Here is a 14,443-nt window from a genome sequence, read left to right as displayed (position 1 = left end):
ATGCTGCCCATGTGCCACTCTGCCTGCCCTACCCTACCTGTGCGTGCCATACTCTGCCTGCCCTACCCTACCTGTGTGTGCCATACTCTGCCTGCCAAAATGCTGCCTGTGCGTGGATGCTCGCCCTGCCCTATAATGCCTGTGTATGCCATATACACAGGCAACATAGGGAAGGCAGCACGTACAGTAACACAATGCTGGAACTGTTCCTACAGTGTGAGGTGTGAACAGGTGAACAATGTGGGTTACACAAAGGTAAGCCATCAAAGCAGCCAGACAGATAGGGGCCACACAGAGGGGGGTCGTGGGCCACCAGTTGGACAGCAATGGTGTAGCTTACACCATTAAATAAAACAATTTTGTTCTTATTAAAAGAACAAACAAAATTCTGCCTAAATAAGAGAATGTTTATAGAAATAATAAACAAAATTAAAATAAAAAATTATATACTAATGGGTCATAATAATCCATGCCTTACCTACAAACTCATTTGCACTGAGGCAATGTACTCTATTGGTGTGATATCAGTCTTGTAATGAAAGGACAAGAACCCTAGTTCAGTTTATTTCTATGATAAAAATAAGTACTATTTTGTGAAATTTTTTACATTTTAGCCTATAGTAAACAACAGCAATCAATTAAAGAGGGGGATGGCTTACCACAGATGCAACAACACAACTCCAGATTTTCTTTGTTATCTTTACTATCTGTTAATCTGACTGTAGACATAATTGATACACCCATCTGTCCATGTTTTGCTTAGTTCCATTTGTTTTGTTCTTGTTAATTCTGATAAAAAAATATTTAGCTGCTAATCATTATGTTTCTCATGTCCTAGAACAGTAAAATCCCATCTTGATTTGGCGCAAAAACAATGTTTTTCTACACGTTAAAGCAAAAAATCAACAGTTTTTTTCTGTTAACAAACAGAAACTTTTGTGCTGGAGTCTGGATGCTTGGGTTGGCATGCTTATGCATACTAATGATAAAATATTAGGGAAACCTAAAATCAGTACAGGAAAAAATATGCTAGATAACTGTAATACATCTTAATTATACTCTTTATTTGATATTACTTGATATTTAATTTTCCCCATTAATCATTTATAATGCGAATGAATTTGTCACTGTAGGAACCACACCATTTCATGCACAATGATCAATAAATATGTATAAATTATGGCCACCAATAGTGATGTGCAGGCCAACCCGAAACCTACAGGACTAGTGAGTTTACCTGTGGGTGGGTCGGATGGGTTCGGCCATCACGCACAGCAAATATGCAGGTAGTGGGGAGTGCAGGCTAAGCTCTTCCTGCTGGCCTCCCTATCTGTGACCTAACAGTGTCCCTCTTCCACCCCTGGTAGCGTCTATTTATAGAGCTTCTATTAAGCCTTGCACCCCATCTAATATATTTTACAATACAACCGGCTCAGAAGAGAGTTTCACAACTTCCCAGGATGCCCTCATGTTCGATGGAAGAATCTACTGGTGAATAAACACCTGAGACTTACACATTTATACAAAGCAATCATATCCCCTTTTAAGTGCCTCATTACCAGCATAAACAACTCCAACTTAGCCAACCTTTCTTTATGACCTTCCATATGCTTTATCCCTTCTATTTAATTAGGTTAACGCAATAGTATGTTTAATAGTTAGAATTTGATGCAGATTCATTAAAAATATGCGCAATACTGCAACTTTCCATTTGTTCATATTTGCAGGAATTGCCTCATGTTACAGAGGGATTCAAGACGCTACTGCTGGATTTAGTTATCTGCTTTATTTTCAGTTGTATAATGCAACATTTGTTTTCTGTCCAAATTGTATTCACATGCACGTGCATCAGTTGATACATGCACCTCTATATACAAATTAAAGGCTAACACTGTCTAAGGTTCAAGTCATGTTACATATATGAATGCAACACCTAAAGGGAACCATAAAGTTATATGTCTTAAATAGAGATGTTTGTTCCAAGGCACCCTTGCATCTGTGTGTTTTGTATCTACTCTGCAAACACTATGGCAATATAGATAATGGGAAACATTTATGAAGCAGAACACAAAGTTTGTGCACACCAAAAATAATGCAACTTACACCCACACTAAGGTAAGAAAACACAAAAGTGTCCCTGCATTGGTGGTATGTGCAAGCTGGGGCACACACTAAAGGCATTGGCAAATAACGCTGCATCATGTGGATAAAACAATGACCAATTTCTTTGCAAATTATCTCAAATACCTGTGTAGTTGTAACACAAACGTATTCTGCAAAAATATTAGCAATTAAAGCAGAACACGCATCACAATACAACATCCTTATTTTAGCCTGAAAAAAAATTGTAACAGTAAGTAACGTACTGTAGTTTTGGGGGAAAACATGTTTATCTTCACTACTGTTAATTCTTTTATTGTAGAATGCATTTCTAGGTAACCATTTGACTACTCCAGTTTCATTTCTGGCAAACAGAAGCTCTATTTTGCTTCTTGGCAGGGCTATATCACAGCCACTGTACCACAAGACAAAGCTGCTTTAGCTCTCCTTCAACATTTACTACAGAACATGCCTGTGGCCGATTTAAGAGAATGAGAATAAAAGAGATAAGGAGGATTAGCTGCATAGTATACAGATGCCATCAACTTACTTATAATTATATGGAATCTAATCCTGTAATGTGAAAAAAAAACAAAAAAACACTATTTAAAACGGAAATATTTATTATAAAAAAAAGCTGTTAATGAAATTTAATTACTCCTTTACGATGCTGTTTTCATTCTTCACTCTGTTACTACCACATTGTGCTCACCCTGGCCTGAACTGAATGGCTACAATGCAATTTGATTGGATTAGCCGAGGTTGGCTTGTAAATTATATATGCAAAACAGCAAATTCACATGCAAGGAAAACATCTTTTCTTCCTTGTCTTATAAATGGGATATGAAAGATTCACCCGAGTAACATGATTTAGACTTAACAGTCCATTGCTTCTAAGCATTCTCCTGAATCCTGATACATTCCCTGCAAACTATGTGACTATGGGAGCACCATGCCAGCAGTTTTTAACAAGAAACAGCTTTGTATTATTAGAAAATGAATGCAGGGGTGAACACTGAACATAGGTAATGCTATCATTATGCTTTATTTACATATCACCTACATATTATTGGTTTTTATATTCTAACTTTGTCTAATAACTTACTTCAGATCCTCCCCCAGTGTAACTTACAGTCCAACAAACACACACACCTTGGGTTGAGGTTCATCAGAGGACAAAAAGCATTTTGGTTTTGAATGAAAATAAGCGCACCCCCTTCGCAAACCCGGACACAATTTAGAAGCCCTATGGAGAGATTGCCTTGGCAGCAAAGCCAGGACCCAAGCAGCACCACTGAGCTACGTTTGTAACATAGTGCCCAAATACTTAGCCAAATTGTATGTACACCACCATCGCAACAAAGGGGCTTGTAATACACACTTTAGAAATGAATAGAAGAGGTTCACACAATGTTGCAGATGAACTCTGGAACGCTTTTAACAACTGCAATGTACAGTATATCGGAAACCAATGGTTTTACATGAAGACACACTGTTGCATAATCATGACACAAACACAGCTTGCCTGTATACAAATGTCTTGGAAACAATATACACACTGCAACAACTATAGGTCTAAATATTTACACAAACACTTCTAAAAGCTAAAAAACTTTTACACAGAAAGCACACGCCGCACAAATTATACAAATTGACTTTTTACACAAATAGCTGGCAAGCGAAGTTAATTCATTCTTTTTTTCCTAGTACTAAGTCTTTGCAGACCTATACTGTTAACTATATTCTTTATGGTAAAATACTGTACTGCTCATCTACAAAGGGCTAGAATGAATTGAAAGGAGTGTTTAGGGCCACATCATACCCCATAAAGCCTTGTGCACTTAGAATTGTGTCTAGCCCCTTTCCAACACTGCTTCTTTCCTCTGTGCTGGTTGAAAAAGAAAGTATATAGTATACCAACACAATGGCATAACTGTTTCAGTTACACTTGTAGTCAATATTTAGCTCTGCCAGTGATATACTGGAATTTACTTAAAATGGTTTAGTTAGGCAGAAAATAACATATATTGCCTACTGTTTATTTTCCAATTACTCACAAAAACTTTACTTTTCTCCTGGCAAATTTTTACAAATACTTTAACATGATTCCATAACTCTGCATTGTTTGTGGTCTAGAGGAGCTGTAGAATTTATTCAACAAAAGCTTTCATTCTTACTATTGTAGAGCTTAAATAATTACATACTGTACTGCTGAGATGTGCCATTTAAATTAACTATATAAACACCTCATTTTTCTCTCATTATTACTCCCTCTCTTTTATTAGTAAAAACTGAGCCAAAAACAATAAAATAAATATTAGTTTAAGAAACCTGAAATATTCAAAACTATTTCAGTAACAAATGCCCAGCACTAAAGGCAACAAACATACTTAAAGAGACAGAGGCATTTAGACTGACAGATAGAAGGTGGTAGACTACAACACCCAGCATTATCAAGGTTTATTCTGTAATTGCCAAACAGAATAAAGAAGAACATCCAGTGAAAATCTTTTAAAGCTCTCAACCCCTAAAAGCACTATATCCAGCCTTTGATAACTGTGTAATATTGACTAGCAAATATTGCATTGTTATGCCATGAAAAGGGGACTCCCCAACTGACCCTTCGCTTTCAACCATCCCTCTGAACCCCATTGTTACATACCTTAAAGGGAAAAGAAAGTCAAAGTCACTTGGGGGTGCCAAAATGTTAGGCACCCCCAAGTGACTTTGACCACCTACCTTTTACCCCGGGCTGGTGCCCCTGTGAGGAGGGAACAGCACCAGCCCGGGGTAGCTGCCGGCGCTTCCTTCCTCTTGTTTCGCTGCGCGCGCATGCGCAGTAGAGAGAAAAGCCGAACTTAAACATTAAAGTCGGCTTTTCACTCTACTGCGCATGCGCCCACCGCTGGCATTCAGGAAGAGGAAGCCAGAACACGGAAGCGCTGCGCTCCAGGTGCCCCGGGCTGGTGCTGTTTTCTCCCAACAGGGGCACCAGCCCGGGGTACGAGGTAAGCGGTTAAAGTCACTTGGGGGTGCCTAACATTTTGGCACCCCCAAGTGACTTTACCTTTCGTTTCCCTTTAATGAAACTCCAGGAGCCAGAAATGGGCAACAGCATTTATTCACATTTTACCAAATAAACAGGACTTTGCCAGCCTCACCCCAAGGCAATATTCATAGCCAGAATTCCATAACAGATCGCTACTATGCTCTGCTGTTCTTCACTGAAGACTTGAGATCAGCACTATGCTGGCAATATTTACTGATATACATTCCAGTTTGGAGAGATTCTATAATAGGTCACTTAATATGATAAAAACTATCTGTTGGTTAAGTATTCATTCGGGGGGGGGGGGGGGGGAATTTTGCTTTAAGTCTGCCTATTGCATGGTTTTTCCATAGATATAGTTGACTTGAGTCAGATTTTGACCTCTAATTTTACTGGATTTAGTAAGTCTCTGAATTAATCTCTGTATATATGATTTAGTCTATTCAGGGCTTGTAGGCTAGTTATATATGTATTTCAACAACATTCAAGCTGTTATATCCTATAGAGACTGGTCTACTGCTTATCTAAACACCGACTTAATTCCCAAAAGGGACCATCCAATTGGCCAAGCTTTAGGGTACTTAAGATAAAAATATCCATGCTAATGACTGGGAACAAGTTATTGCAGAATGTACAAAAAAAATTTAAAAATATAATTATATGTTATATATTATTACATATAAATACAAAAGGAAGGCAAACTAACCAAAAATATACAAAAAAAAGCACAGCACAATTCTTCTGACTGGAGTAGGAAAGTAAAGTACCTTGAAATTACTTTCACTGCGTTAGTTAGTATTCAGTTAAATAAGAAAATGTTAGTTTGGATTCATCTGTGTAATTGATTCTACAAATAAACTGCTCAGAAAAAATGTTCGGTTTCGGTTGCTCACTATACATAATACCAAGAAATCTGTAGATGTAAAAGTAAATGGAGAAATGCGCACGTGAATTAAATCTAAATGTAGTCAACAAGTAGCTAGGGCTTCAAAACAGAACTCCGTTCTATTGCACAATAACTCAAATGGTCAACTGGGGTTCCAGTGGCAATAGAAATAAAACAACTTTTAATAATAGGAAAAACAAAAACAATGTATTAAAAACAACACCAAAGTGTATAATTAGAGTACAAGAGTAAATGGCAAACTAAAGATAATATTGTAACTTTGGCTATTCTATCAGTATATACTGCATGCAACACTTATAACTGCAATACCCACTACATGTATGCAATTGGGGCATGAATGGGAATGGTAATCCCAGTATAAATCAGTGTATAGTAATGGGACAACATTAATGTAAAAAAAGTGTATCAAAGTAGGCAGAGCTGCAAGTAAATGAGAAAGAGAAACCCATAATATGGTTACAGCTATGCCCCAACAAGTTTGTTAATATGAATCCGAGAGAAAAAAGAGGCTTACACAAAGGCACGGTCTCATTGCTGGCTAAAATTTGTGGGGGGAGGGAACCAATAAAGATCAGTATTTAGTACATACACACTGATGTCTTAAAAAGAAGTATCAAAGTGGGTAGCCGCTTTAAATAAAGGAGTAAAACAAACCAAAATTATTGTTAAAGTTCTGCACCAACAGACTCACCCATGACAGGTTGAGAGTTGCAATAAGACATGGTATGAAGAAATGGCTTGTACACAGGCACCATCTCACTGCAGGCACAAAGGAGGGGGAAATGGAGTTCTGTGTGCAAGACTACCCAATTGCACACCTGTGTTCTTATTAACCAACTCATTCCCTGTCTAAATAAAACCAAGCTGTAGAGACACAAAAAAAAAAAAAGTTGAGCAGCAAACCAGTACTCTTCCATTTAAAAGATAAATCACTAAGAGCAGCACCTGATGCACATTTAGCTCTAAATTAAGAGGCATCACACCTGCAATGTAACATCCATGATCTCAATAAGGTAACACCTACTGGCTCATCATAGGAATGCAGATTTACCTTGCCTCCCCTGTCTAGCTTCTGTTTTCTCACTAAGGGTGAAGACACATGAAGCTAGTTAGTTGCAGCTACTTGTAATGGCTACTAAATGCCAGAACGTAGCTGTGACAAGTAACTGCTACTAGTAACTTTGTGTGTATTCACTCTAAAAGCTTGTGAGTGGCATAGATAAATTCCTGGAACAAAACTAAAATATTTAAGTCACACAATCATATCAAGATGAGCTACAAATGGCTGCACAGTATTGAAAGTCTGTCTATAGAGTTAATATAAGTAGGCTACCAGGAAAACTGAAATTAGAAGTATGAGAAAATTCCTATTAATATTGGTATCAATAATGGGTTTGTCTTGCTCATTTACTTGGAGCTGTTACCTACTTTGATACACTGTTTTTACATTACTGTGGGATGAACTTTCCCATTTATACCCTAACTGCATAAATGTGATGGGTATCACAATTACAGGTATGGGATTTGTTATCCAGATAGTTCTGAATTACAGGAAGGCCATCTCCCATCTTTTTGTAATGGACCCACACACACAAATATGTGCAGCTGGGGAGCTTACCCCATTTATTGAGACCGCCTTGATCAACGTTTCTGGGGGATACACCCCCCCTTTGTCAGGATGAGAGGATGTTGATCAAGGTGGTCACAATAAATGGTGTAAGCTCTCCGACTGCTACAGTATATTTGTGTGTGCGGCTCCGTTTACAAAACGAGGATAAGGACCTGCCAATCCTACAGAAGGCTTGCACCACTAGTGCAGTGGATGTGAAATTTATGGGTGTGCGGTTTAAATACGTGTGTTCATCTCCCATAGACTCCATTATAAGCAAATAATTCTAATTTTTAAAAATTATTTCCTTTTTTCTGTAATAAAATAATACCTTCTACTTGATCCCAGCTAAGATACAATTAATCCTTATTGGATGCAGAACACTTCTATTGGGTTTATTTAATTTTTAAATGATTTTTTAGTAGACAAGCTATGCAGATCCAAATTACGGTGCAATTAAACCGAGTTCTGTTTTGGAGTTCTCACTCCTTGATTATCATATTCTATTTTGTTGCTCAATACTTTCTGCTTTATTATTTGCCTTTGATTTCCATGCCTTTTCCTGCTTTCCTCAACTATCCCTTTATCTTTTTTCTCTTCCTTTTAGGTGCTTGTTACCTTTTCTTTAAATCCCAGCAACTCTTTCATTTACTCCTCTCACATCTGCCTGGTTATCAGCCCCTTTCTTCAATCCAGTCCCCTTAATTCCAAGTTCATATATATTTGCATTTCTTTTCTGTATATTCCAATTTTTTCTCCCATTCCAAACAACTTTCTCTGATCCTCTTCAGGACACTCCTGTCCTGCCTTTTTTCATTTTCCTTCTGTGTCCTGTGACTGCCCCACCATCTCTTTGGTCACAACCAGTAGTGGGATGACAGTTACTGCATGTCTGGTTACCATTGCCACAGGTCATATTTTCTTTCATGTCTACTACAGCTCAGCGCTGCTTGTTCCTTTTGCCCCAAAAGTTTCCACTAGTACAGGAAGCAGAAATTGGATTGGGTGGAGTGAAATCAATGTTCGTACTCCAGCCAATCATATTCCCCACAGTTGTACCAGGACAAAGGCAAAAACAGCAGCATAGAAGGTTTTGCAGATGATAAAGAAAATACTTGACCCATAGTCACAAAGGTTTAAAGTAGCCAGTGCCTGTATCATCCCCTGTCCTCATCTGGAGATAGACTGCATCAGTGAAGGAATTTTATGACTATTTTTGTTAATTGTTAGACAGGTTTGGGGAGACTTAGCCTCTCATGTCTTGATAAAAATTCACCCAAGTATAGATCTCCAAAGCAGACCTTACAAATAAATCACAGATGCAAGAGAATGCATTTGCAAGGTGAATTTGCAAAACAAATTATAATTAAAATGTATAATTAACATTAGATTTCAAATAACCAACATTCTGAATTCTATACCTATAGTTTTACTCTCAGGGGATCAATATACCATTTAATATAAGTGCAGGTTTGGGGAATTTCTAAATATTTAATACAGTACAGTTCTCTGCCAATGGAAATATTTCTGACAGAGAATGTATACTTTTGCAAATTGTGCGTTCATGTGTGACAGTCTAACAGTGATTGCTCTACACCTGTTTGTCTGTGTATAATGGCTCAGAACAAATACATTTGCAGTATGAGAAAAGAAATATTTATGCACAGATTTTACAGTAATACTTTTCAGATTCATGCAAAATGTAGTTTATTTTCATTGGATTCTAGCATGAAATAAAATTCGCTATTGCCACTGAGTGCACTAAGGATCCAGAAATGGACAAGAATTGTATATAGAATAAACAGTGACAGATACAGTATAAATACAACTGTTGCAGATTTCAGTGATTTGGATTGATTCTCTGACAAAGTATCCTCAGAATAAACTTTCATGAACCCCTGTACTTTCCTATTCAACTAATGATATCCAATTAGCTCAGGATACATTTAGTAAGCTTTTCCAGTGCATCCTCAAGGGAACATTAGCTTATGAGAGGAAAGAATGCCTGGTTAACATATCACTTTCCACATGTACATTCCAAAAAATGCAGATATGTATATCTTTTAACCGGTAGTAAATTTGGCGAATAGTAAATCTAAAAAGAAAAGGGAACTGCTCCTTAGCTAATAATTATAACTGTGACTCTTCAATGAACTTTATTTATCCCTTTTCTAAAGGCAGTGTAATTGTGGCTGTGTTTTCTTCAAAATTATATTATAAAACAGGGAATTCAAATGCAATGAAACAGCTAAAACATATTGTATAACAGTAATACAAAATACAACTGATATAGCCACACTTGCAGCAATGCAGTCCCTTTAACAGATATGAGACCAAATATATTTATATATATATATATATATATACACACAGACAGTGAGCCGCACATGCCAGGACTTTGCAGAAATTAGTTTATTTGAAAAAAAGGTCCTGGCATGTGCGGCACACTGTCTGTATACTATTACTATTTTTGCCAGCACCCTGGGCGTTTGAGTCATTATAGGGTGTGCTCCGTTTGCTCTTGTATATATACAGTATATATATCAGTGTGTTTACATCAAGGACCCCTGTACCACCAGCTTAGACATGGCAGTAGTTACAGGGTTTTACTAACAGTTTGTGTTAAACAGTGACGTTAACTTGTGCCAAGCTAATTAAATGCTAATACCGTTATTTATGCACCAGAAGTGATATAATTCACATATATAACACATATACAAGGGAAATTGCATCCATCACAACTTGTAATCTTTTTAATTTGTAATTTTTTTTTATCAAGCTGGCCTCTTTAAATGAATGTATATACTGTATCAGGGGATTCTTTTCCCACTAATGGTAGAAGAGGGGAACTGCAAATAGTAGAACAGGATACTCCTGTTGACATACTCCTGTTGACATATTTATAAAATCATTCCTACAGTCTCTTCCTTGCTTCCTGTCAAGCTCCTTTGTATGTTAGTGCGTGTCCTTATTAAATGGAGCTCTGTCTAGAAATCCTCATGTCAGGTGATTAATCGGGTCACAGGATAGAGGCAAATGATCCATTTACATTATTCTTCATGATCATCACAATGATTGTGTAAACAATAAAACATGAATAAAATTCAATGTAGATTGTACGCTCTTTTGTGCTAGTATTGGTGTTAGGTTTTTTAATTTAACCTGTAAGTTCAGTATATACACCCAATTAGTACAGAGTGATGCAGAATATCATGTTATAATAATATAATATAATAATAATGTTAATAATTTTCAGTTATGTGAGTTTCACATAACCTGTTGCAAATCAATCTCTGATAGGTAGCGATGAGCAAATCTTTTCTGTTTTGCTTAGACAAGAAATTATCAAAACTTCTAAATTCACAAAATGGCATGTATTAAAATTAATGGACGTTTTTCCCACTCCAAATGCATTGAAATGCAAGGCTTTTTGGTGGCATGTTTCTTGCGTTTTTGTTGGTGGAAAAAAAAATTGAAAAAAAAATTGGCCAAAAAAAAACCACAAGAAAAATACTGTTGGCAAAATGCAGAATTTAGATGCGAATCCGCCGATTTAGTTTTCTATGTAATAGGGACTGCAGAATGTTAACTCATAAGGGAAAAAACTGATGTGGATGACATATAAGAGGTCATTTACGTAATATTCCACAGGGTGCAAAGTTAAACGTTAGACACAATAGCCATGTTTCTCTTTCACAATACATCGTTTATCCTCATAATTTCAGTGTCATTGCAATCGCCAGACAGACAGAAAATGTTTAGTGCAATTGGGATTCTCTAAGTCCAGTTGGCATCTTTCTTTTTTTTTTCTGAGTCCAGTTGGTCTGATTCTTTTGGTGCAACTGACCTGCAGCAACTTAGACTCCATTAACAGGCATGTCTGTGCTCGGAACAACAGAAGTAAGGCAGCAGCACCATGTACATCTATATGGTACAAGGAACATGTGTTGATGAGATGAGATTTTTCACGCAACTGACTGCTGGAAAGGTTAGCTGTGATGCAGTAAGAATATAAGCCCTATAATCTATGTGAAGTGGTGGATAATATACAGTATTCTCTATATACATAAAGGGTCATAATGATACATTTGTGTTTTCATTGAGACATAACAAGGCTGCATAATGTGTTTTCTTTCTAATCCATAGGTACTAAAACAACAGCAAACTAGTGAACAAAAGAGACACTGACTAACTCTGTTTATTTTATAGAAATGTATTCTGGGATATTATGCTGTTATTGTAATTAACTAACCAATTCCTGTCACTGAATGTCATCAAACTGTAAAATATGCTAAAGTTTCTAAAAAAAAAGTTTAATTAAATTAGTCAGCGGCGTGTTGTAATTGTTAATGAATCAGCGAGTCAATTACTTTCTGCCGACATTAGAAGCAATGTTCTTTAGTTACATGCTTCCTCTGAATTTATGACTCTGTATCTGTGCTAGTAAAGTAGCAGTTCTGTATGCATAGTTGGCCACAGGCACATAAAAGAAGTAAGTTCCAAGTCTCCTGCCATGTTTACATGAAGTGAGAATTAAAAGGCTGCATTTACAAATCCCATGGGCACAAGTGCTGGAGCCATAAGGGACACGAAATTCCAGCCCTTAGGACACATCCATGGAGCAACTGTGTCCATGGGCTTTTGGTGCAGGTTGCGCCAGTGCTGCAGACAGGGATGTATTTCTACCTGAGGATTGTGCCTAGTGTGACAGGTTTAGGGTAAGGTTTATTGAAGAGCTAATCTGTCCTGCTTTGATTTGCTGGAAAAATTTGCAAAACAGGTGACTTTTTTCATACCATGCAGCTTTTTTTTGCAGCTGTTGGAGTCTATTGGGGAACTGCAATAAAAGTCGTAAATGGAAAAAAAAATGTACACAAATAAGAATAAAAATTAGCATGTCGCAATGTAATATTGTCATTGGACTGTTATTGCATTGCAAATTATTGTGTATTGCAAACTTTTGTTTGCGGTGAAACCTGGTGAAAAAGTAAAGTTATCAGATCACTTACAAAATAAATGCATGTTGCGGGCTGCACTGATTTGATTAAATTGCAATCAGTGATCTGGCAACCTTATTTTAGCTGGTGGCCCTGGGGTGCATATATATAAAAAAGCTCTTAAATATTTTCCCCCCAGCCAGCCGCTGTACATTTGTATCAGGCTGAGAGGGAGCATGGTACCCTCTTCTTGCATAGACAAAGCTGTGAATGTGCCAATCACCAAAGAGAAAGGTGGTAGTCATCTGTCCACTGCCTTAGGAAGCACTAGACCAAAATACAGCTCTGACTGCAGGAACAAGGCAAGGTTGGCTATAAGTGGCACTTCCATATGCTAGGTGCCCCCCAGTGATTGTGATCACTTACCTAATACCTAATACCTGTGCTCTTGTTAGCATAAAACTGCACCAGCTCTGGGTCCTCCTGAATGAGCACCAAAGAGCAATCCTATTCTTCTACTTTTTTATTCTTCAGTAGCCCCAGGCTTGGCACATGCACAGTAGAGTAAAAAAGCTGGCTTGCACTTGCACCCTAGATGAAAAGATGGAAAAAACAGAAAAAAGATCATTCAGTGGAGCTTCCTTAAAAGGCCAGAGCAGTTTTCTGCTAACAGATGCTCCAGGTAAGAGATTATTATCATCCTCCCATTTTGGCTATGCTGAGACAGTTTTCATGGCACATTTATTTTTGATGATAGTGTAAAAAGTAATTACCTTATTAATTTAATTTGTTCCAACAATACATATTTTAAAGACTGATAGCAGGGATAATAAAGGTCAGTCCAGCACCATGGACATTGCCCTCTTCTTCATAGTTCTGTATTTTCACATGTAAGGTGTTTCCTAAGAAGGTGCCATATTATGTGCATGGCATGCAAGGCAATCATGTTTGCTGCAATGCAAACTAAAAATTCACAGTGCCTTGTAGAAAGTCTCTACAGCACAGTTAAATAAACTGGGAACTGTAAAAACAAGTTTTTATATTTTCCTAGTGGTAGACCCCCATATAAATCTGACACAAACCAGCATGTAATTGATTTATAGAAGCTCATTATATGGAAGCTTTTATTTCTGTTGAGTAATATTTTTCTCTGTGCTCTTTCTTTTTCTTTCCTAGAAATACAGAACATGCAGAGGGCACAGAGTTCCATTGGTTCTCCAAGTATCCCAGAGCTGCCAATGGTTGGCAGGTTGTTAAAGTTTGCCTGGGAGCAATAAAAAAAGTAATTTTATAGTAATTTTAGCAACTTATCTGCAAGTGTTATGTGTAGCAATAGTATTGGAAAAGCTCCTGTTCAGAATGTTGGCCATTGAAATGTGAGAAATAAATATATTTCAAGGTATACAAGCCTCACATTATGCTTTCATAGACTTCAGAGCATTGACTGGTACAAAATATGACTCTAAGCCCTAATGGGCGTTTTGTGTTTCTCTGTGGATATCTAGCAATAAGAAAAAGAAGAAGAACATAATTTAGTGTGGGTGAGTCTCATTATCTATATAATATCTATATTCACTATGCGTATAATGGTTTGACTATGCCCAACAATATTCATTTACTATGTATATTAGTATATTTGCTGGAGTAATTACTTTATCTCCTTTATCAGAATCAGAATGCTCTTATGCTATTACTAATGCTGCATGCCAGAAGTTATGCCATTCCACCACAAATACTGGGGAAATAGTGTACACCCACAATAATACTAGTGATCTGGGGAAAAACTGGCATTGTGGGAAAATAAAGATGGCCAGTTTTCATCTGAAAATTACACTTAGCAC

The 14,443-nt window shown here is 37.2% G+C and overlaps 1 long non-coding RNA gene across 7 annotated transcripts in view; it reads left to right on the top strand.

The window, feature by feature from the left end:
- The window catches only part of LOC101731354, a 36,749-nt gene extending 22,745 nt beyond the window's left edge, over nucleotides 1-14,004 (top strand). For 2 of the 7 annotated variants that reach the window (XR_004221966.1, XR_004221965.1), the window contains 3 exons: nucleotides 11,480-11,668; nucleotides 13,137-13,284; nucleotides 13,779-14,004. This is a non-coding gene — a long non-coding RNA (uncharacterized LOC101731354). The remainder of the gene's footprint in view (nucleotides 1-11,479; nucleotides 11,669-13,136; nucleotides 13,285-13,778) is intronic. The other 5 variants (XR_004221969.1, XR_004221971.1, XR_004221967.1 and 2 more) reach the window with 5 other exon arrangements.
- The last annotated feature ends 439 nt before the right edge of the window (nucleotides 14,005-14,443 follow it).

This window comes from Xenopus tropicalis, chromosome 3, assembly GCF_000004195.4.
Source record: "Xenopus tropicalis strain Nigerian chromosome 3, UCB_Xtro_10.0, whole genome shotgun sequence".
Lineage (NCBI taxonomy): Eukaryota > Metazoa > Chordata > Amphibia > Anura > Pipidae > Xenopus > Xenopus tropicalis.
This window is presented reverse-complemented; position numbering and strand designations above follow the sequence as displayed.